This window comes from Heptranchias perlo, chromosome 2 (genome assembly GCF_035084215.1).
Source record: "Heptranchias perlo isolate sHepPer1 chromosome 2, sHepPer1.hap1, whole genome shotgun sequence".
In the NCBI taxonomy this organism is placed as follows: Eukaryota; Metazoa; Chordata; class Chondrichthyes; order Hexanchiformes; family Hexanchidae; genus Heptranchias; species Heptranchias perlo.
In genome coordinates, this window is record NC_090326.1 from 14,110,168 (window position 1) to 14,135,033 (window position 24,866).

At 45.7% G+C, this 24,866-nt stretch overlaps 1 long non-coding RNA gene across 1 annotated transcript; it reads right to left on the reverse strand.

Moving 5' to 3' along the window:
• Positions 1–1,951: 1,951 nt before the first annotated feature.
• On the reverse strand, positions 1,952–10,706 carry LOC137333001 (uncharacterized). The gene is made up of 2 exons (XR_010965776.1): positions 10,605–10,706; positions 1,952–3,206 (listed from the first exon to the last, which is right to left on the reverse strand). It is a non-coding gene; the product is annotated as an uncharacterized lncRNA (long non-coding RNA).
• Positions 10,707–24,866: the final 14,160 nt, after the last annotated feature.

Here is a 24,866-nt window from a genome sequence, read left to right on the forward strand (position 1 = left end):
AAAATAAGCTTAGTCGACTCCCAACCAGACCACTGTGTCACAACAAGGTAAACCAGTATTCCAGTATTTCACGATCCTGACAACAACTCTTGTGACCTGAACTGCTGGTGTTGCATGTCAATGGGAACTTTTGCGATTTCTTTTGCCCATTTTCCCCAGCTTGAGAATATAAGAACGTATATATATATATCTATAATAGGCATGAGGGATGGAGAAAGCTGGGGAAAGAGGAGCTGGGGGGATTATCTGAAAGGTAGTCCTCATCCATTAAAGGTTCGCACTCCTGCGAAGAGATAATTTTATTCCGTACTCAAATTGAAAATGTACTTTATACTAGTTCTGCTGTTCAGTGCGTTAATAACACTTGTCAAAGAAGGGAATCCTATCTTACAGAACTATTACTGTAAGAAACTATCTATGCCATTTTCTTTAAATGGGTCAGCCTCGGCTTATAGTCCCTAGTCATCATGTGCAGCCGTGGAAAGTGCTTTACTAAACAGCTTGTATTCCCAAAAGAACAACATGCACTGTAAGCTCCTCTGATGATTCAATAGAAGTACCAGGGTAGGTAAAGTGGCTGTGCTCGTTTCTGACATTTGTTCTGCTCCTTTCAGCTGGTTTTGCAGCTTTCTCTCCTCCAGAGGTTCCATCATATATTTTACTATCAGTGTGGAGCTTTGCGTTTAAACCGCACTTCGCTCCAGCATCAAAAAGGCGGAGGAAGAAAGTAGCTTTCATTATACCACAATTTTAACCCCTTCCACCCTCTGCCCCGGACCCTCACTGCTCCCTGTTACTTCCCAACCACATGCCCAACGCCTCTCTTCCTCTCTCACCCCCTCATACTGGACAATTTATCGGTGCACGACAGGCAACCAGCAGCCCTGAGCCCTGCGGGGCCCAACTCTGAGCCCTTGGTGCACCCGGTACAGACTGAGTCAGCACGCAGTGCGCCACAGAATCATGCAAATGTGCTGACCTCACCTTACCCAGCGAGGTGCATTATTGACTCCGTTGTGGTCTTTGTAAAATTAGAGCTATTCTGCCGGCAAAGAATTCTCCACCCAGAAATTTGATGGTGCTGCGCCTGTTTCTCAGGTGCTAAATGGATGCCCAAGCTTCCAATGTAGTGGGCAGGATGTGTGTGCTCATTACCAGCCAGGAGTGCGCCTCCCGCCATATTGTTGTAGGCAAAAAGGTAAGCGTCCAGGGCCCGCACCTGAAACAGACATTATCCCCATTGCATATGCAAATGAGGGGCCTAATGTCTGCTTGAGGTCCCCTGTGCAAAATTGGGTTGCCCTGAACGCAGCCAATGCCGGGCCTACTGTGTTCATGAAAAGCAGGTCTACATGCGGCCTAACCAGGGGACGTTAAAGTTTTAAAAATATACTTACCTGAATGTGGAGTTGGGAGGAGCAGGGGTACCCCTCCTGGTGCCACATTAAAACCACAGGCCGCTGCCGGCCACGGTTCCACCCCTCTCTCAATCGACCTCCCCCCCCCCATCCCGATGTCTCAATTCCCCCTCGCTCCGGTCGCCCGATCGACCCTCTCACGGTTCACTCCCCCCCTCCCTCCCTTCCAGGTAGCCCCCTCCCTCACGATTGCTTTCCATTGCCCCGTCTTTAAGACCTACCTGCAGTCCACTGCCATGGTCCGAAATTTCGGGGGTCTTCACCGGCGAGATGCCTGGGGATGGCCAGTAGGTGTCTGCAGCTCACCGGTCTGATGTTAATAAGGCCCAATATCGGGTGTGCCTTGGGCCTACGCGTTCTGGTGCAGAGATTGCTTCCTATGCTGAATTTCTCGGCCGTTATATTTCTTCAGAACCGAGATTACTGGTCTGTCCAGTCCCAGTCACAACAAGTCTGTCTTTGTTTTCAAATTTCATCAAGTCACCCTGCTCCAGAATTGTACAGTTGGATCAATGAATGTTTGGATCAAAGGCTGCTTGAGAAGCGTTAAAGGATTTTATTGGAACAAGAGCATCACAATTGGCAATTTTCCATTTCCATTACTGAAACCACATTCTCCGGTATTCCATGTTCCTGAACCGTGTATTTCGCAATCTCATTAGTGGATCATAAATTACAATTAAAAATGGGGAGTTCTGCTTTTATCAAACCGAGAATAGGGTCGGATCTAGATTGCTATAATTTCACTACAGCACATGTCCTGCAGCAACCATAGAATTGCATAGAATTTACAGCACAGAATCAGGCCATTCGGCCCAACAGGTCCATGCCGGTATTTATGCTCCACGCGAGTCTCCTCCCACCCTACTTCATCTCACCCTATCAACATATCCTTCTATTCCTTTCTCCCTCATATACTTATCTAGTTTCCCCTTAAATGCATCTATGGTATTTGCCTCAACTACTCCATGTGGTAGGAAATTCCACATTCTCACCACTCTCTGGGTAAAGAAGTTTCTCCTGAATTCCCTATTGGATTTATTAGTGACCATCTTATATTTATGGCCCCTAGTTTTGCTCTCCCCCCTACAAGTGGAAACATCTTCTCCACATCTACCCTATCAAACCCCTTCATCGTTTTCAAGACCTCTATCAGGTCACCCCTCAGCTTTTTTTTTCTAGAGAAAAGAGCCCCAGAGTCTGTTCAGCCTATCCTGATAACTATATCATCTCAGTTCTGTTATTGTCCTTGTGAATCTTTTTTTTGCACCTTCTCCAGTGTCTCTATATCCTCCTTATAATGTGGAGACCAGGACTGTGCACAGTCCTGATGATGATGCACAACCATGCTGATGGAATTGGATACAGCTGTAGATTACAGGATTCCAGCTGGCTGCTTCTTGCGGAATGGAGAATAAAGTGCTGAAAATTGGAAGTTGTGGATACAATTCAGTCAAATATCCAAGGTGGAACTCCTTCTAAATCAATTCAATGACATTTATTTACCCCAATCTCAGAAGGTAGTTACTGAAACATCTCTCCCACATCATCTGTCCTTAAGGTGTGATTGATTAACTTGTCAAATTAGTTCCAATTAGTAGCCGATTATGAGCAGTTTTGTACTGTATGTCTGGTGTGTGTTGGAACATGAATTAGGTTGCCCACACTCTGCTCTTTCATTATTCTCAGTCCCCGGGGTGTGACTGGATTTCCATTTAAATGGTTCTATTCTGCGGCATTCTTCTTCAGAAATTCGATTTTATTCACGTGGAAGTCAGTCACCCTAACCTGGAAAATAAGGAAAACTGTCGTGAGAAAGGAAAATGAACACTAATAAACTTTCAGTCCCATTAGGCCGTGAGATTTTATAACAGAGATTCACTGGATTCAGGACAATGCTGAAGTTGGAGACCGAGGTGAATCTGCAATGTTAGGGGCTGATGGCTGAAACAGACTTTTTGAACCAAGTGCTCAGTGGTTTCGCAGGAACGTTTTGCACGGGTGAGTTATTGAACTTTTCACATTGATTAAAAGGCTCGTTAGCTGTCTTGTTCTTACAGGCGCACTTTGATTGGCTGCTTCTTCACTGCTCCCACCAACAAAATCACATTCCTCAATATTCCTCATTCCCCGTTGACCCTATTTTGGAAATGTTATTTTTATGGGCAGTTCTTACGATGTCCCGATGCTGTTGAATAATACGGGTCCTCAATCCTATCATTTCCATTTTTCTCTTCAAAGAGGCCGGTTCTGGTTTACCCTCCCTTCCCCTCTTATGCTCCAATCGTTGAGAGGGGTCGAGTGGCTTATTTTGCGCGCCATTCCAGCTAGTGAGGCTGGGGAGGAATGGGGCAGTAAAATGAATTCGGTGAAAGTTGGTGATTTATGGGCTGGCACCAGATAAAATAAACATGAAAGGCGCTGGATTATTGTAAAAACCCAACTAATATCCTTCAGGGAGGGGTAGCAGGCCAATGTGGCCTATATTTGACTCAAGTTCCATATGACATGGTTGTCCTCAGGGCAACTAGAGATGGGCAATGAATGAGCGCCTAGCCAGCATCGCCCACATCCTAAGAACAAATATAAAAAAACGGTACAAAAGATAATTAACAGCACGGAGAAAAAAAAACTGAACAGCACCAAGGGCAACAAAAGGAGTGGATGCAGGTTTTGAGTTATGAGGAGCAACTTTAGGGCAGACAACAAGATGTTTCCTTTGTGTAGAGGGTAATCAGCAGCTTGAAACCTTGAAGAAAATGTCAGATGCCGCAATGGGGAGATGAGGGCCTGAAAGAAAGGGCACAGCATGATCCAAATTCTAGGCCAGTGTGTTTGGTATCCTGCAAGGGCCGAAGGAAATTCTTCATCCCAAACCTAGCATGTGATCTTGGGAACTAAGACCGTGGTGTTTGTAATCGCGTCAGAAACATGCTGCATAGAATTAAATACTTTTCTTATGTTAAACATGCCAGAAATCATCGTGAACCAACAAAATGAATATGTTCCTTAAACTTTGCTTTAACTACAATGGGATAGGTATTGAGTTACTTCGAGTTACATCGAAACTACAGCTCAGAAACAGGCCATACGGCCCAACAGGTCTTTGCCGGCGTTTATGCTCCACATGAGCCTCCTCCTCCCTACTTCATCTAACCCTATCAGGATACCCTTCTATTCCTTTCTCTCTCAAGTGCCTATCTAGTTTTCCCTTAAATGCATCAATGCTATTTGCCTCAACTACTCCTTGCGGTAGCGTATCCCACATTCTTACCACTCTTTAGGTAAAGAAGCTTCTCCTGAATTCACTATTGGATTTATTAGCGACTATTTTATGTTTATGACCTCTAGTTTTGGATTCCCCCAGAAGTGGACGCATTAAGCCAATCTTTTTTTTAATAAAATGTGTATTAACTAACCCAGTGGAAATAATGCAAAATAAAAGCCTTTATTATGTTGACTTACAGTCATTTCTATCATATTTAAAAAAGACCAACCTTAATTGGAAATAAATTATTCTTGTAGCTGGATTGAGATGTCAGCAGATGTTTGACAGTAGTATCTGTTCATGCAGTTTGGAATTGGCTTTTATCAGGATGATGGGAGAGTTTAGTTACCATAAAATGTATAGTGTGAGTTTTATGTGTTGGTGTGAGTTTTGCCTAGCTCTTACAGCCTGCAAACTCGGGGCTGTGACTAACGCATTTAAACTGTCATGATTAAATTTTACTAACCAGCTCCCTGCGGCAAAAACTGCAGGCTCGACTTTTAACTTCTTCAACCAACAGAAGGGCTTTATAGTGAGTTACACATGCAAGGAGCAGAGGGCCTGTGACTATTATTAGTGAGGAAGGTTCTTACAGTAAAAGAGAGACTATATCAGAACGTGTGGAGGATAGGCTTCAATTGATGTGTGATCATAAAATCATAGAATTATAGAATCACAGAATTGTAGAATCACAGACTCATAGAATTATAGAATCACAAAATAAAAGAATCAAAGCATAATAGAGTCATAGAATCATAGAATCACAGAATCGTAGAATCACAGAATTGTGGAATCATAGAATCACAGAATCACAGAATTATAGAATCACAGAATCATGGAATCACAGAATCATAGAATCATAGAATCATAGAATCACAGAATCACAGAATTATAGAATCACAGAATCATATCATAGAATCATAGAATTATAGAATCATAGAATCATAGAATCATAGAATCACAGAATCATGGAATCACAGAATCATAGAATTATAGAATCATAGAATTATAGAATCATAGAATCACAGAATCATAGAATTATAGAATCATAGAATCATAGAATCACAGAATCACAGAATCATGGAATCACAGAATCATAGAATTATAGAATCATAGAATCATAGAATCACAGAATCACAGAATCATGGAATCACAGAATCATGGAATCATAGAATCATAGAATCACAGAATCATATCATAGAATCATAGAATTATAGAATCACAGAATTATAGAATCGTCGAATCGCAGAATTGTGGAATCACAGAATCACAGAATCGTAGAATCACAAGGGGAAAAATTGGATAAGGGCTGTTTTTGGGCGTAGGTGGCGTGATGTGCTATTACCCCACGCCCAATGACCCCTGCGCAGGCAGGACGCAAGTTTCAGCCCATCCGAGGACTCACCTGCAATCAGTGTTCCATTCCAGGCCTTACACGTAGAATCAATGCAATTCACACTTTCTACCACCACCACTGTCCACTGTCTGCACGGAGTCTGAACGGAGATCAGACATCGCACACGTGAAACACAGATGCAGGTCCCATCCCTATGTTTACACACTGATGAGTTATGTTAACACATTGAATAAAGGTTGTGCACCACTAAATCCCACATCCTCCAATCTGTACGCCAGACCTCACCAATCTGCTGCCCTGAGTTGGTACCAGGCCTGCGAGAGTGCATGCACCAAGATTTCCTGTTGATGCACTAGAGACCTTGGGTGCAAGAGGTAGACAGAAGGAGGGACATCCTATATCCGCAGTGGTGGGGGCGGGGGGAACAAGAGGCCCTCCAGACATATGTCCAAAAGGCAGTGGGAGGCAGCGGGGGATGAAGTCAATGCCAGGCACACAGCATCATGTTCATGGATGCAGTGCAGGAAGAAGTTCAATGATTTGACATGAGTGGGCAAGGTGAGTGAGGTCAACTGTCAAGTGGCGTCTCCTACCAACTGCACCACACACTACACCCCCATCACCCACATACCAACAAACTCTTTCCATCAGTACTCAACTCTTACAACCAGATGCTTCCTCTCACTCTTACACATTACCACTGTTTCAAGCCGCCCACCCACAACTCACAGGCCGCACACACTAGCTATTCAACCATGACAGGCACATCACCCAGACACACGTCCCGCTTTCTTGCAGGAGATGGTGGCAAATATCAAGAGGCAGCAAGTGGCAGTGGCATTTAGCGCCTCGGGCCCGTTTCAACATTCAATGAGATCATGGTGGACCTGTGACCTAACTCCATATACCCGCCTTAGCCCCATATCACTTAATACCCTTGGTTCACAGAAATCTATCAATCTCAGATTTAACATTCACAATTGAGCTAGCATCAGCTGCCGTCTGCAGAAGAGCGTTCCAAACGTCTCCCACCCTTTGCGTGTAGAAGCATTTCCTAACTTCACTCCTGCACGTCCTGGCTCTAAATGTAAGGCCATGTCCCCATATCCTAGTCAACTCCAAAAACAGTTACAAATGTCTCGGCAGCCAGAAGCAATAATCCAGCCACTAACCTGTAAATCCTGCATGGTCCTTTTAAATAGCACTGGCTGGGGTCCTCAAGGCACTCTAAGACACGTTCAGATGGTTGCCGCTAAGTCCCAAAATGGTGTCGATCACTTTAAATCAGCTCTGTACACTGATTAAAGCCATTTTCTCCCTACTTTACATGATTCCAGCGTTCGTTATCTGCACCTGCGCTAACTCCTATACCAAGATGGCGTCCAGTGCACGTCACGCTGGAAACGTGCGTGCACATCCAAGACGCCATCTTGGATGTCGGAGAGGCCGCGTAGCGCTGAAACAACGGGTGCTACACGACCCAATTTAGTGCCCACAGAATCATAGTATCACAGAATTATAGAATCATAGAATCATAGTCTCATAGACTCATGGAATCCTAGAATCACAGAATCCTAGAATCAGAAAATCATGGATTCATAGAATCACAGAATTATAGATTCATTGAATCACAGAATTATAGAACCATGGATTCATAGATTCATTGAATCACAGAATCATAGTGTCGCAAAATCATAGAATCATACAGCACAGAAGGAGGCCATTTGGCCCATTGTGCCTGTGCTGGCTCTTTGAAAGAGCTATCCAATTAGTCCCACTCCCCTGCTCTTTCCCCATAGTCCTGTAATTTTTCTCCCTTCAAGTATTTATCTAATTCCCTTTTGAAAGTTACTATTGAATCTGCTTCCACCGCCCTTTCAGGCAATGCATTCCAGATCATAATAACTCGCTGCATAAAAAAATGTTTCCTCATATTACCTCTGGCTCTTTTGCCAATCACCTTAAATCTGTGTCCTCTGGTTACCGACCCTTCTGCTACTGGAAACAGTTTCTCCTTATTTACTCGATCAAAACCCCTCATAATTTTGAACACTTTTATCAAATCGCCCCTTCTCTGTTCTAAGGAGAACAATCCCAGCTTCTCCAGTCTCTGCACATAACTGCAGTCCCTCATCCTTGGTGCCATTCTAGTAAATCTCCTCTGCACCCTCTCTAAGGCCTTGACATCCTTCCTAATGTGGTGCCCAGAATTGGCCACAAAACTCCAGCTGGGACCTAACCAGTGTTTTATTAAGCTTTAACATAACTTTCTTGCTTTTGTACTCTTTGGGCCCGATGTTACCAGGGCTGCGGGTTCGCGGCAGGGGGGCTATCGGGCGCGTGAGTAACGCGCCCGGTGAAATTAGTCAGCCACCCGTGCGATCGCAGCCCAATTGGATCCACTTACCTGCTCCTCCAGGTTCCCCACTGCTGATCTGCGCGTCGGGCGGGCTGCGCATGCGCAGTAAGATCTGTCAGCTGGAGGAGCTCTATTTAAAGGGGCAGTCCTCCACTGACACATGCTGCAACAAATAGGAAAAATTACAGCATGGAGCAGCCCAGGGGGAAGGCTGCTCCCAGTTTAATGATGCCTCACTCCAGGTATCAATAAATGGGGTGAGGAGGAGGGGGAGGACAGAGATCTTCCCCCCGGTGGGCGGGAGGAAGCGGCCTGCCTCTGCCACCAAGAAGGCCTGGCTCGAGGTGGCAGAGGAGGTCACCTGCACCACCAACATATCGCCCACCTGCATACAGTGCAGGAGGCGCTCCAATGACCTCAGTAGGTTAGCCGAAGTGAGTACACTTACTCATTCCCCTACACTCCATCTGCCACATCACCGCCCCCACCCCACATCTCCTTCTGCACTGCCAACACTACTCTGTCACATCACCCCTCACACCCACTCAAACCTCATCCTCATCTTACCTGCACTTACTCACCTCGCCAGTACTCATCCCGCCACTACCACTCAACCCAATCCTCATACAATCTCATGGCTCTCTCTCATACTCACCCTCTCATTCATCTCTTTCATGGTCAGCCTCACTCAACCTGCCACTACCTGTGCTGCAGCCACAGGGCATGCATCACATATGTGCAGTAGGCAGCGTAAGGCAAACGTGTCGTGAGTATGAAGGGGATGCACAAGGGTGTTTGAGGGTTTGTCATGGTTTTTACTTATATTGAATTTCTGACCAACTCACATTACATATTATATTGTCACCACTACTGCCATGTCTTCGCGAATCTTGTCTGGTTTGTGCAATAATGCCCTTTCCTGAGGATCACGATGAAGACCCACAACTGATGCCACCCATTGTGTCACTGCAGAGTGGGTGTAGGTGTATTTGCAGGGCTCTTTTGTGCAGACGACTGAGAGACATCGGCGATGTCCCCGGTTGCACCCTGGAAGGATGCGGAGGAGAAGTTGTTGAGGGCAGTGGTGACTTTGACAGCGACAGGTAAGAAGATGGTGCTCGGGCCAGCCAGGAGCAGCTTGGCATGAAGGAGGCTGCAGATGTCCATGACTACATGTCGAGTGACTCTGAGCCTCCGTGTGCACTGCTGCTCAGAGAGGTCCAGGAAGCTGAGCCTCGGTCTGTGGACCCTATGGCGAGGGTAGTGCCCTCTGCGACGCATCTCTCTCTGCGGTTGCCCTCCCTCCTGCTGTACAGGTGGATGTGTCACAGCACTCTGTTGTGGAGCTCCACGTGTCAGAGGTGGACGGCGTGGATGGCGAGGCTGGTGAGGCTGGTGATGCTGTTCGTCCTCCGAGGAGGTCATGACTGCAGCTACGGCGGCCCCCATCCGGAAGATGTACATCTGAGGGGGTCCGCAAGGTAGGTACATGTCTCTGGACCCCGGGGTAAGTGCAGGTTGGTGACTTTGATTGTCAGGATGAGGGTGGTGGAGGCCAAACTTTGTCCCAAGTGACAGAGTGGCCTCCTGCAATGGGTGAGGGTCTCCCCCCCCCACCTGTCAAATGGATCTTTGGAGCTGCCACAGGCTGATAGCTGCAACAGGTCCATTTGAACTAGGAGTGTTTCCCCCAGTGTGGGAAACAGTCCCAGTTTGCTCTAAAATCCCACCCCTCCTCACATAATCCCTTAATCAGGTCAGTTAATGACCTGAACAAGCAAAATAAATACCTTCAAGTGGCACCCCGCTGGCTTTAATTGCCTGCGGGATTCCCACCAGCTGGGGCTGCGCGCGCACGTCGGTGCTTCAGCGGGGAACCCGGAAGTGGGCGGGTTGGAGTCGGGCTCCCGACCCACTCCGGGATTCTCCGACTTTCGGAGCCCCCCCCCGCCAGGAACGCACCCGATAGCGGGTGCTAAAATGATGCCCTGTGCCTCTGTTTGAAAATCCCAGGGTCCCATATGCCTTTTTAACAGCCTTCTTAACTTGTCCTGCCACCTTCAAAAACTTGTGTACATACGCCTTCCCAGGTCTCTCTGTTCCCGCACTCCCTTTAAAATTGAACCATTTAGTTAACATCACTTTTATTCTGAATTGCTGCAATATTTTCACCAAAAACATTCCTGCACCTCTTTCACTTACCATTTTCGTATAATGTCAGTGAGATAAACGTATTCAGTTTTCAAGGTTCCGTGGAGAATTGATAAAATCGTGCAAGTAAATACCCTGGGGAAGGCCTCAGCTCCTAGGGACCTTTGCACCTAAAACGTAATCGTCTTGTGGAATATATTTCCAGGGAAGGTCTCTGAAAAGGGCAGGGTCATTGCATTCAAGAGACAATTATGATGCAGGCTGACTCTGCAGTGACTGTTCCTTCAAGGCAGAATCTCTGACTTCAATTCTCCTGCTCAAGAGAGAACTCTGCAGAGTACACCTGTTAATACATATGTACACTGCTTCTCTATGTGTATGCACATTAACACATATGTACACTGCTCATCTACATGTATACATGTTAACACATGTGTACACAGTTCATCTACATGTATACATGTTAACACAAATGTACACAGCTCTTCTACATACATGGTGAAAAGGTGGGGATGTCGATCTATTGGGGAGATTTTCCTCAGTTTGTGTCCGGATACACTGGGTCACCTGGGCACAGAGAATATCAGTAATTTGGCAGTTTCCTTTACAGGAGTATGTTCCAGCCCACCCGATTATCTGGTATTCGCTGCACCTAGTCCACCCAGGCACTGACCCAGGGATGGCCACCCTCCCTCCCCCCTTCCCCCCCTCCCCCATTTCCTCCCCCTCTCCTCTCCCGCCTTCCTCCCCCCTCTTTCCTCCCTCCCTCCCCCTCCCCTTCCCCCTCCCCTCCCCCTTCCCCCCTTCCCCCGTGTACTCTTCTGTTATTTTATTAGAATGGATGGCATTATCAAAACAAAACAAAACTGAACTCATACCCACTGTGGAAGGCTACAGGTTGGTTTGGTTGTAAAACGGTTCCTCCAGGCTGGATCTTTTCTGCGACTGCTGTACCCAACCACCCTGTATCAGCTGTGGCTCAGTGGGTAGCATTCTTGCCTGCTGAGGTAGAAGTTTATGGGTTCAAGTCCCACTGAAGCACATAATCCAGGTTAGTATTCCCTATGCTATACTGTCAGAGGTGCTGTCTTTTGGATGAGACATTAAAACAAGGCCCTGCCTGCCTTCTCAGGTGGATGTAAAAGATCCCATTGCCCTATTTTGAAGAAGAGCAGGTGAGTTCTCTCCAGTGTCCTGGCCAATATTTATCCCTCAAATAAAACAGATTATCTGGTCATTATCTCATTGCTGTTTGTGGGATCTTGCAGTGTGCAAATTGGCTGCCGCGTTTCCTATATTACAACAGTGATTACACTTCAAAACTACTTCACTGGCTGTAAAACGCTTTGGGCCATCCTGAGATCATGAAAGGCGCTCTATAAATGCAAGTCTTTCTGTTCTTGTCACCTTACGTTTTCTGACTGCCAGATAGAAAGTGATAGCAGCAGGAACCCACTGCAGAACATTTAAAACTGAGCAATCTGATGTGTTAATTAGCAGAGATATTCAGGCAGTGTTGAGCAGGAAGGTGGTGGCCGTTTCAGAATGACAGTGTTTGTTTTGGCATGAACTGAAGCTGCGATAAATGAGGAGAAGACTAAATAAACACATACCTTGGAGTTAATTATCATCATTAGATTAGTCACCTGAAAAGGAAGAGATAACAGAGTTCCCGAGGGCAATCTTTGCAACACTGGCAGTAAATTATTATTGTTTTGCTTAGAAAGCTAAATATGTTTTTACATTTTCCATAAAACAAACCTTAAGGAGAGAGCTTGCACAGTTGAGCTTGAAAGCTTGATCAGAGGAGCGACTGAACTTGATTTGCACATTGTGTGGTAAACAAAAGGGTGCAGACAAGGGCAGTTGTGAGAAATGCATAGCTCGCCCACATTTCACGGATGCTAGAAGAGAGAGAAATTGAATCATTGTACTGTAGGACTGAGCGTTCTTAAGGATCCCTATTATTTTACAAGCTCTCCCTGCCAGCTCACTAATTTATTATTATATTACAGATAACAGATTAACCTTCATTCATGTGCTGTTTGTGGGACCTTGCTATGCACAAATTGGCTGCCATGTCTTAAATAGAAGTTTGCGGTTTAGGTATGGCAAATGTTGTTGTCTATTGGCACTGCTTATGTTGCTGACTTTTTGCCAATTATTCTTGCAGTGCTTTTTTTTTTGATCCCATTTCATTAATGCTGTCCGTTTGCCATTGGGACTCCATCTGCCATCTGTGTGCACTTGCCCAGGGCTGTTTACTGTAACAGCCTGACAATTCTGCCCATGAGCACGCAGCTGGTTCTGGAAGGATGAGGAGGAAGATGTGAAGAGGCATGAGAGGGAGGTGCCTTTACACCTGAGATAGTCAGGCCACAGCCAGGACGTTGAAGCAAATGTTTCGTAACTTTGACAGATCGGGGGTGTTGCAGTATAGCCCAGTGAGGGTCTCCAAGATTGTTGCGGTCGGTTGCCTTTTGCACAGCTTCGCCATCCCACGAGGCGTTGCCAATGAGCAGATGGCAGAGGAGGTCCAACTACAATCAGCTGTAGGAAAGGATGTTGACACGGAGCTTGACAGCTTTCAGGCAGTAATCTTGTAGAGCGGATTGCCCGATGGTTATAGAACCCACCTGATTTTCATTCCATCGATTCCACTAGATATCTGCTATTTTATCATTCATTCTCGGGATGTGGGCATGGCTGGCAAGGCCGGCATTTATTGCTCATTCTTAGTTGTCCCTTGAGAAGAATTGCTGCAGTCCGTGCGATGAAGGTGCTCCCACAGTGCTGCTCAGGAAATTCGGGCAGCTGCTGCCCGTGATTTTTGATATCTATTACCTGTCGCAAAATTACCCTAACCTGCCAGAGGAGGACAGAGCAAAGAATGGCAGCAACATTAGAACTAGTAGAACACAGACCGACATCTCCTCACACTACAGTGATTCTGAAGGACCCAATGACGGCACGCACATACAGAAGGGGAACGTTGCAGGCTCGATGAAGTCTTTGTTGACTTAACTGATTCCAGTCAGAATGGGGTGGCAGGAAAATCAGTCTGGGTTCACGGTCCTGGCTATTAATCAGTGGCACTTGCTGAAAGTCAACCAGGGTTAGACTCATTTAGGGTACTTCCCATGGTGAGTATTCAAAATCAAGAATTATTCAAAATCATGAAGGGTCTAGACAGAGTACTTAGAGACAATCTGTTCCCATTGACAGAAGGGTCAAAAACCAGAGGGCATAGATTTAAGGTGATTGGCAAAAGAACCACAGGCGGCATGAGGAAAAACTTTTTTACACAGCGAGCGGTTGTGATCTGGAAAGCACTGCCTGAGGGGGTGGTGGAGGCAGATTCAATCATGGCCTTTAAAAGGGAACTGGATAAGTATTTGCAAGTAAAAAAGTTTCAGGGCTACGGGGATAGGGCGGGAGAGTAGGACTAGCTGGATTGCTGTTCCATAGAGCTGGCATGGACTTGATGGGCTGAATGGCCTCCTTCCATGCTTTAACATTTCTATGATTCACTGTGGAAATAACCTGACTGCACTTGTTGTACAGGCTTAGAGATGAAGAATGGCCAATTGAGCAGGGTACACAAGGGCGGTCAGACTTTTGGTCTGACCTTTAGAAGAGAAACAGAGAAAACTGGGAGATGGAGAACCTCCAACGAAACAGTATTTTAACAGCGCAGTGCAGGTTGACCTCTGTTTTGATTGTCCTATTACGTAGCTCTGAACTGTCTCCACTCATTTTATGTCAGGGTCTTTTTCACTGCGATTATTAGACTCTTTTTAACGAGATGCAAATTGTGGAAGGAATTAAGGTATGTTAACAGCAGCAGGATTGGCTGGAAACCACTCCAGTTTTCAAGTGATGGTTAAGGTACTTAATGAGGCTTCCTGCTGAAATCGTAGTTATTTAGAAAAAGCTGGGCATTGATTTCCCAGGCAGACTTCGGGGGGGTAATTTTAACCCCAAAGAACGGGTGGGTTGGGGGCGGGTGGGAGGTTAAAATAACATCTTTTTCAAGCTCGACCACAACTTCTGGGTTTAACGTTGGCGCGTTTGAATGCGCGCGTGCAGCCGAGACCCGGAAGTCGCGTCCTCAATTAATGCTGGCGGGCGGATCGTTAAAAAGGGGCAATTTACCTACTTGAAATACTTGAGGTGGGTAATTTTCTGTTGATTCTGAACCTGTAACTAATTTTACTTCACCGGCACAGGTTTCCCATGGCTTCTGAATCTCACCATTGAAACAGAGGTGAGATGCAGCCAAAGTTGATTTGGTCCTTTAAACCTGTGACTGACACATCAATAACAGCTCAGGTATTGCAGCTGGGCTCTCCGTTCTCTCAGGCAAACGTTTGGCCGAGAGTTCTTTGTGTTGGGTCTCTATTCACTCCTCCAGCCACCACTCAATTAAATTTAAGATTCAGAAAATAAATCAATTGTTAACATCCTGAATGAATGTTGAGTATGTGAGCAAGCTTATATTTTTAAGAATGATGCCAAAATCTGAAATATTGGAATATTCTGCAGTCAAGTTACTTGAAAGAATCAGAACATTTTATAAGAACTTGACTCTTTTGCTAATATAAATTCGAGCACTCCAAATATGTTTCCAATTCTCATCCATTCTTCACCTTTGTGTGGTCCATCTCTTCCCTTCTTTTTTCTGGCTTTCTCCCTCTTCATCTTTGGCAATAGGCTTTCCATAGATATTTATTACAAGCTCAGACTCTCTCAACTATTTAGATTGTGTTTCTTCCCACCCCACTTCCAGTAAATACTTCATCACTTTCTCTAATTTTCTCCTTCTCTGTCATACCTGCTCTAATTAATCTACTTTCCACACCAGAGTTCCTAAAGGTCCTTCTTTTCCCTCAGTGGTTGACAGGCCCTTTGATTGAATCCACCACATTTCCCATATGCAGCAGAAAATAACTGCCAGGGACATCCGTTACGCTTTTCATCTTTTAATGCTAATCCTGGTGCTGGTGCTGTTGGGAAGTTCAAAATATGAATGTTACTTATATTGCACTGATCACCAAATCACTTCTCTCCTGCTCACCCTGGTACATGCCCTTAATCCTGGCCTGAATCTGGAGCCAGCTCCTCGTGCCCTCCTCCCCGTGCAGCCTCACTGCAGACCGCCATGTACTGCAGTGGGTGCGAGATGCTGGTGGCTCCCATTGACTCCCTGCTCAACCTCAGTACGTTGACTGCAGGTCTTTCCTGGTTTAATATTGGTATATGTTGTCTGCTGGCTTCTCTCCACCAATATACGGTCAGTAATAAAAAACCTAAAGTTGTTTGTAAACATAAGGAAGTGTAGGGTACCTTAAAAATACAGCAAGATGTGTAACCTGCAAAGAGTAAAGGTCCATGGAAATCCAGGGTGGTGGAAACACACACAGAATCAACAGTCGAATCTTCAGAGCAATAGGCAACCTCAAAGAATGAATCCCAAATATCATGAAACACAGAAGCCAACCAGAAATGATTGAGAAAGTTCATTAATGAATCTACTAAAATTACACTTGGGGCTGGCATCAGGTGGACGTGTCCTGCAAATAGCTCAGCAAACTTCCAACCTGCCGAGGAAACTACCAATCGGACTTGTTGCTGAGATCTTGGGAAGTACCAAGACACCCCCTTCAGAAATCGGATAAATCTCAAGCTCCTGCCTCATTGCTCCTTCCCCCACTCGTCCCTCTCTCCCCCCACCTGCTTCTGTCCTCCACCACTTCACCTTTTTCTCTCCCTCTCCCCTCCTCCTGCTCCCTCTCCATTCCTCCCCTCCGCTTTCATTTTCTCTCCCTTTTCTCCCTTCCCATCCTCCTCTCCCCTCATCTCTCCCTCACCCCACCCCTCCCCTGTCCTCAACCTCTATCCACCCTCTCTCCTCTCCCCATTGCTCCCCCTCACTGCCTCTCCCTTCCCTACCCTTCCTCTCACCCTCACTCAGTCTGCCTTTGCTGTTCTCACCCCCTCCCTTTCTCTTACCCCTCCCCTCCCCGTCTTGGTTCAAATATCTCCCTTGGTTGACCTGAAAAGTTTCATTGGTTTTGACTCCCCATCTCCCCATGGGAGTTCAACTGGCAAAAACTGCAACCAATGAAAATATATCTCTCCCCCACAGCACCACCATTGCATCACTTTCTACATCCCCCGGTAGAATAATAAATGTGGCCCTCACTCAACCGAGCAAAATAAAAATCAAACCCCACCCACTGAGTGAAGATGGGGAACCAAGGCAATGAGTATATATCCAGAAATAACCCCCCAAAAAATGACCATAAGGCCAAATGCATCCCCCCAGCAAAGGACCATAAACACATAGCTGAAATTCCAGGTTTGAACAATAAACCTTCTCCTCCCCACCACTGAGGAGAAATTCTGGCATAGAATCACAAACTCTCATTCACCCCCAACCACCCCCCTCCCACAAATTGCTGGTTAGGATTCAAACCAACATTCACCCAGAGACGTCCCCCCCGCCTCGCCAATGGCCGAGTCCCCCCCAGTGGCCGAGACTCTCCGATGGCTGAGGCTCCATAATGGCTGAGACCTCCCTGAATGGCCAAGATCCCCCCCCTGATGGCCGAGACTCCTTGATGGCCCAAATTCACCCCCCCGATGGCCCAGACCCCACCGATGGCTCAGTCCCCCCAGATGTCCAAGACCCCCACACTGATGGCCATGACTCCCTGATGGCCCAGACCACCCCCGATGGCCCAGGACCCCCCAATAGCCCAGACCCCCCCAATGGCTGACACCCTCCCAATGGCCGAGACCCCCCCGAGATGGCAGAGACCTCCCCGATGGCCAAGAACGTCCCCCCCCACAATGGCTGAGAACATCCCTCCGATGGTTGAGACCCCCCCGATGGCTTAGATACTGCGATGGCCGAGACCCCCCCACCAATGGCCGAGTCACCCCGATGGCTGTGGCCCCCACCCCTGATGGCCGAGACCCCCCCCATGGCTCAGCCCCCCCCCTGCCCCCCCTGATGGCCGAGACTTCCTGATGGCCGAGACCCCTCAGTGGCCGACCCCTTCCCCGCCCCCCCCCCCCCCCCAATCTCACCTTACATCCATTCCCCGGATGCTTTCCCTCCTGACAGGCAGCCAACCTGTCAATTTGACCGGCTGTCACATGGGAAACCCGGAAGCAAAAATAATTACCTTTAATTGAGTTGCGATCGCAGATTTCAACGCACTGACCTCACTTCCGGGTTTCCTAGGCAGTCTACCCACCCGCTGGGTTTCCGGCTCCAAGTAAGAATCATGCCCCAGATCTCTGTAGAAATGTTACAGTCAAAATCATTCCTCGGGGATCGATCCTTCGGGCAGGAAAGGACGGTTGGAGTGGTTGCGTTTTATTTTTCATGTCTTCATCAAAGCGAATAAGAAGTAAAAATATGCCGCCAGCAGACCTCAGTTGACAACTAGGGGACTGCAGATTGTCAGAACACAAAAACATCCCCAGTGAAACTAAACGAGAGTCTTGTATTTCGATCTCCCTGTCCCATAGGCTTTTGATTCATTTTCCAGTGACTTAAAATGCTGCGTTTCCAAAGCAAGGACGACAGTGACGAGCTGGTCGATCGTTTGAAAACCAACAGTGTGATTTCCACACCCGGGTGATTATGAGCTGGTGAGGTCGTTAGGGATTATACCAAACACTCAGAAAGCTGTTTCTAATTATCATGTTAACCCAAAAAATGAGATTATAGTGTGAAATCACTGAGCATTTCATGGGGAGCAGGATTCATCTATTTCCAGTTCACTTGTTTTGCTGATAGTTTTTGTTATGGTGGAGTGAATTTAACTCACCAACCAATGCAGTCAAAGCGTTGATTCCAGATGATGTTCACTCTGAGGGATTAGCCATTGTGATGAAATCACTGGAATTTATCAGATAACGATACCAATTATCATTTAAGAATATTTAAGTAGGGCAGTAATGGCCAATAGAAAATGCTGACTAACCATATGCGACAACCACACCGTTTTATCCACATGCACTAACTTTAGTGGAAAGCACCTTACACACACGACAGGTAAGTGCACTTCACACATGTGTAATTTACTGAACAAATATTGACCACCATTCAGTGAGAAATTTTTTCTCTTTCATCCAAACGTGGAATGGCATGAGTTTATCAGACACAACACGTCTTAGCGCAGCTTTTAGGTTTTTGTCCAGCAGTTGCGAGCGGTCCTCTGACCATCAGAGTGATTGCTGAGAATGTAGAGACACACGTACCCAAAAAAGGAAGGCTGTAAAATTATATTTGAAGGAATGAGAGACGTTTAACCACCAATAGTGGCACACATTGTCTACTTCTGTTAATTCAAAGTCCTTTTTATTTGCTCAAAAGGAAATTTAATTATCAAATAGTTTGAATCATAGAAAATTTACAGCACAGAAGGAGGCTATTTGGCCCATCGTGTTTGCACTGGCTGAGAAACGAGCCATCCAGCCTAACCCACTTTCCCGCATTTGGTCCGTAGCCCTGCAAGTCGCAGCTCTTTAGGTGCATGTCCAGGTATTTTTTAAATGAGTTGAGGGTTTCTGCTTCTACCACCCTTTCAGGCAGTGAGTTCCAGACCCCCACCACCCTCTGGGTGAAAATTATTTCCTCAGCTCCCCTCTAATCCTTCTCCCAATCACTTTAAATCTATGCCCCCTGGTTATTGACCTCTCTGCTAAGTGAAATAGGTCCTTCCTATCCACTCTATCTAGGCCCCGCATAATTTTGTACGCCTCAATCAAATCACCCCTCAGCCTCCTCTGTTCCAAGGAAAACAACCCCAGCTTATCCAATCTGTCATCATAGTTAAAATTCTCGAGTCCTGGCAACATCCTCGTAAATCTCCTCTGCACCCTCTTTAGTGCAATTACATCCTTCCTGTAATGTGGTGACCAAAACTGTACACAGTACTGAAGCTGTGGCCTAACCAGTGTTTTATACAGTTCCAGCATAACATTCCTGCTTTTATATTCTATGTCTCGGCTAACAAAGGAAAGCATTCCATATGCCTTCTTAACCACTTTACCTACCTGTCTTGCTACCTTCAGGGATCTGTGGACATGCACTCTAAGGTCCCTCACTTCCTCTACTCCTTTCAGTATCCTCCCATTTATTGTGTATTCCTTTGCTTTGATTGCTCTCCCCAAATGCATTACCTCTCACTTCTCCGGATTGAACTCCATTTGCCACTTTTCTGCCCATCTGACCAGTCCATTGATATCTTCCTGCAGTCTACAGCTTTCCTCCTCACTATCAGGAGTGTGATGGATTACTCTCCACTTGCCTGGATGAGTGCAGCTCCAACAACACTCAAGAAGCTCGACACCGTCCAGGACAAAGCAGCCCGCTTGATTGGCACCCCATCCACCACCCTTAACATTCATTCCCTTCACTACCGGCGCACAGTGGCTGCAGTGTGTACCATCCACAGGATGCACTGCAGCAACTCGCCAAGGCTTCTTTGACAGCACCTCCCAAACCCGCGACCTCTACCACCTAGAAGGACAAGAGCAGCAGGTACATGGGAACAACACCACCTGCACATTCCCCTCCGAGTCACACACCATCCTGACTTGGAAATATATCGCCGTTCCTTCATCGTCGCTGGGTCAAAATCCTGGAACTCCCTTCCTAACAGCACTGTGGGAGAACCTTCACCACACGGACTGCAGTGGTTCAAGAAGGCGGCTCACCACCACCTTCTCAAGGGCAATTAGGGATGGGCAATAAATGCCGGCCTCGCCAGCGACGCCCACATCCCATGAACGAATAAAAAAAATCTATCAATCACATGGCCTATCTTTGTGTCATCCGCAAATTTCTTAATCATGTCCCCTACGTTTAAGTCCAAATCGTTAATGTATACCACAAAAAGCAAAGGACCTAGTACTGAGCCCTGCAGCACCCCACTGGAAACAGTCTTCCAGTCGCAAAAACACCCATCGACCATTACACTTTGCTTCCTGCCACTGAGCCAATTTTGGATACAATTTGCCACCTTCATTTGGATCCCATGGTCCTTGACTTTTTTGACCAATCTGCCATGTGGGAGCTTGTCAGAAGCCTTGCTAAAATCCATATAGACGACATCGATTGCGCTACCCGCGTCGATCCTCTTTGTCACCTCCTCGAAAAATTCAATCAAGTTAGTCAGACACAACCTCCCTTTAACAAATCCGTGCTGACTGTCTTTGATCAGTCCGTGCCTTTCTCAGTCACAGTTTATCCTGTCCCTCAGAATTGATTCCAATAATATGCCCACCACCGAGGTGAAACATAGAAACATAGAAAATATGAGCAGGAGTAGGCAATTCAGCCCTTCGAGCCTGCTCCAGCATTCAATATGATCATGGCTATCGCAATACAATATTCCCGTTCTCTCCCCATACCCCTTGATGCCTTTTGTGTCTAGAAATCTATCCAGCTCCTTCTTAAATATATTCAGTGACTTGGCCGCCACAGCCTTCTGTGGTAGAGAATTCCACAGGTTCACCACCCTCTGAGTGAAGAAATTTCTCCTCATCTCAGTCCTAAATGTCCTACCCTGTATCCTGAGACTGTGACCCCTCGTTCTGGATCCCCCAGTCAGGGGAAACATCCTTCCTGAATCCAGACTGTCCAGCCCTGTCAGAATTTTATATGTTTCAATGAGATCCCCTCTCATTCTTCTAAACTCGAGTGAATACAGGTCGAGTCGACCCAATCTCTCCTCATACGACAGTCCTGCCATCCCAGGAATCAGTCTGCTGAACCTTCGCTGCACTCCCTCTGTGGCAAGTATATCCTTTCTTCGGTAAGGAGACCAAAACTGCACACAATACAGGCCCTGTATAACTGCAATAAGACACCCTTGCTCCTACACTCAAATCCTCTTGCAATGAAGGCCAACATACCATTTGCCTTCCTAACTGTTTGCTGCACCTGCATGTTTGCTTTCAATGACTGGTGTACAAGGACACCCAGGTCCCTTTGTACATCAACATTCCCCAATCTATCACCATTTAAATAATACTCCGCCTTTCCGTTTTTCCTTCTGAAGTGGATAACTTCACATTTATCCACATTATACTGCATCTGCCATGTATTTGCCCACTCACTCAACTTTTCTAAATCGCCTTGAAGCCTCTTTGCATCCTCCTCACAACTCACGATCCCACCTAGTTTTGTGTCATCAGCAAACTTGGAAATATTACATTTGGTTCCCTCATGCAAATCATTGATATATATTGTGAATAGCTGGGGCCCAAGCACTGATCCCTGCGGTTCCCCACTAGTCACTGCCTGCCACCTCTCCCTCCTATTTTAAATAGTGGGGTTACATTTGCCATCCTCCAATCTGCAGGAACTGTTCCATAATCTATAGAATTTTGGAAGATGACAACTAATGGATCCACTATTTTCATGGCTACCTCTTTTAGTACTCTGGGATGCAGATTATCAGGCCCTGGGTACTTATCGGCTTTTAGTCCCATTAATTTCTCCAGAACTATTTTTTTACTAATATTAATTTCCTTTAATTCCTCCTTCTCACTAGTCCCTTGGTTCCCTGGCATTTCTGGGAAGTTATTTGTGTCCTCTTCCGTGAAGACAGAACCAAAGTATTTGTTTAATTGCTCTGCCATTTCCTTGTTTTCCATTATAAATTCTCCCATTTCTGACTATAAGGGACCTACATTTGTCTTCACTAATCTTTTTCTTTTTACATACTTGTAGAAGCTTTTACAGTCCACTTTTATGTTCCTTGCAAGTTTACTCTCACACTCTATTTTCCCCCTCTTAATCAATCTCTTGGTCCTTTTTTGCTGAATTCTAAACTGCTCCCAATCCTCAGGCTTGCTACTTTTTCTGGCAACTTTATATGACTCCTCTTTGGATCTAATACTATCCTTAATTTCTTTTGTTAGCCATGGTTGGACCGCTTTTCCTTTTGTGTTTTTGCACCAGAAAGGAATGTATAATTGTTGCAATTCATGCATTCGTTCCTTAAATGTTAGCCATTGCCTATCCACCGTCACGCCTTTTAATGAAGCTTCCCAATCTATCATAGCCAACTCACTCCTTATACCTACGTAGTTTCCTTTGTTTAGATTTAGGACCCTAGTTTCGGATTGGACTACTTCACTTTCCATCTTAATGAAGGATTCTATCATGTTGTGGTCACTCTTCCCTAAAGGACCCCGCACAACAAAATTATTAATTAACCCCTTCACATTGCACAATTGAGCAATTTTAATAAAATAGCACGATTTCAATTCGCATTGACAGATAATTCGAAAGCCCTTTTGAGGTAAGGGGAGTAGACTGTAAACTGGATGAAAAGGGTAGAATAGAATAGAATCATAGAATCATAGAATCATAGAATCATAGAATCATAGACTCATAGAATCATAGAATCATAGAATCATAGAATCATAGAATCATAGACTCATAGAATCATAGAATCATAGAATCATAGAATCATAGAATCATAGAATCATAGACTCATAGAATCATAGAATCATAGAATCATAGACTCATAGAATCATAGAATCATAGAATCATAGAATCATAGAATCATAGACTCATAGAATCATAGAATCATAGAATCATAGAATCATAGACTCATAGAATCATAGAATCATAGAATCATAGACTCATAGAATCATAGAATCATAGAATCATAGAATCATAGAATCATAGAAGTTACAACATGGAGACAGGCCCTTCGGCCCAACATGTCCATGTCGCCCAGTTTATACCACTAAGCTAGTCCCAATTGCCTGCACTTGGCCCATATCCCTCGATACCCATCTTACCCATGTAACTGTCCAAATGCTTTTTAAAAGACAAAATTGTACCCGCCTCTACTACTGCCTCTGGCAGCTCGTTCCAGACACTCACCACCCTTTGAGTGAAAAAATTGCCCCTCTGGATCCTTTTGTATCTCTCCCCTCTCACCTTAAATCTGTGCCCCCTCGTTATAGACTCCCCTACCTTTGGGAAAAGATTTTGACTATCGACCTTATCTATGCCCCTCATTATTTTATAGACTTCTATAAGATCACCCCTTAACCTCCTACTCTCCAGGGAATAAAGTCCCAGTCTGTCTAACCTCTCCCTGTAAGTCAAACCATCAAGTCCCGGTAGCATCCTAGTAAATCTTTTCTGCACTCTTTCTAGTTTAATAATATCCTTTCTATAATAGGGTGACCAGAACTGTACACAGTACTCCAAGTGTGGCCTCACCAATGCCCTGTACAACTTCAACAAGACATCCCAACTCCTGCATTCAATGTTCTGACCAATGAAACCAAGCATGCTGAATGCCTTCTTCACCACCCTATCCACCTGTGACTCCACTTTCAAGGAGCTATGAATCTGTACTCCTAGATCTCTTTGTTCTATAACTCTCCCCAACGCCCTACCATTAACGGAGTAGGTCCTGGCCCGATTCGATCTACCAAAATGCATCACCTCACATTTATCTAAATTAAACTCCATCTGCCATTCATCGGCCCACTGGCCCAATTTATCAAGATCCCGTTGCAATCCTAGATAACCTTCTTCACTGTCCACAATGCCACCAATCTTGGTGTCATCTGCAAACTTACTAACCATGCCTCCTAAATTCTCATCCAAATCATTAATATAAATAACAAATAACAGCGGACCCAGCACCGATCCCTGAGGCACACCGCTGGACACAGGCATCCAGTTTGAAAAACAACCCTCGACAACCACCCTCTGTCTTCTGTCGTCAAGCCAATTTTGTATCCAATAGGCTGCATGAAATACTTGGATAATTGTTCAGTAAGGCTGTGGACAGAGTGGATGCCCAACAAAAACCAATGACTCCCTGGCCAAAGCTCAGGGGCATGCTAGATCGCCCCATCTCTGTGAGGTATTTCACAAGGGGAACCGCAAAAGGGCAGGGGGGGGGAAAAAGGCAAAAAAGGCGGCGAGAAGGGGTGAGGGAAGATAATGTGCCCCCCGCCAAATTTTCTGGGTCGCTCGCTAAGACTGAGTGAGGGGTCAGCAGCCATTGGGTGTTTGTGTATTGGAGTAATAGAGAGCTACTAGAAGTTATTCTGCCCCAATCATTGTGGATCTGAAATCATGGTTCTTAAAATCTGTGGTTCTAATCCTGGTTCCTCCTGTGAGGAAGGCCACAGTAAACCTAACAGTTCTGTAATATGTATCTGAATATAATAAACATACTGCTATAGGATGGACACCAGTCACTTCATTTCTCTCTCAGCCCCATGCCAAGATTATACTTCAATATTAAT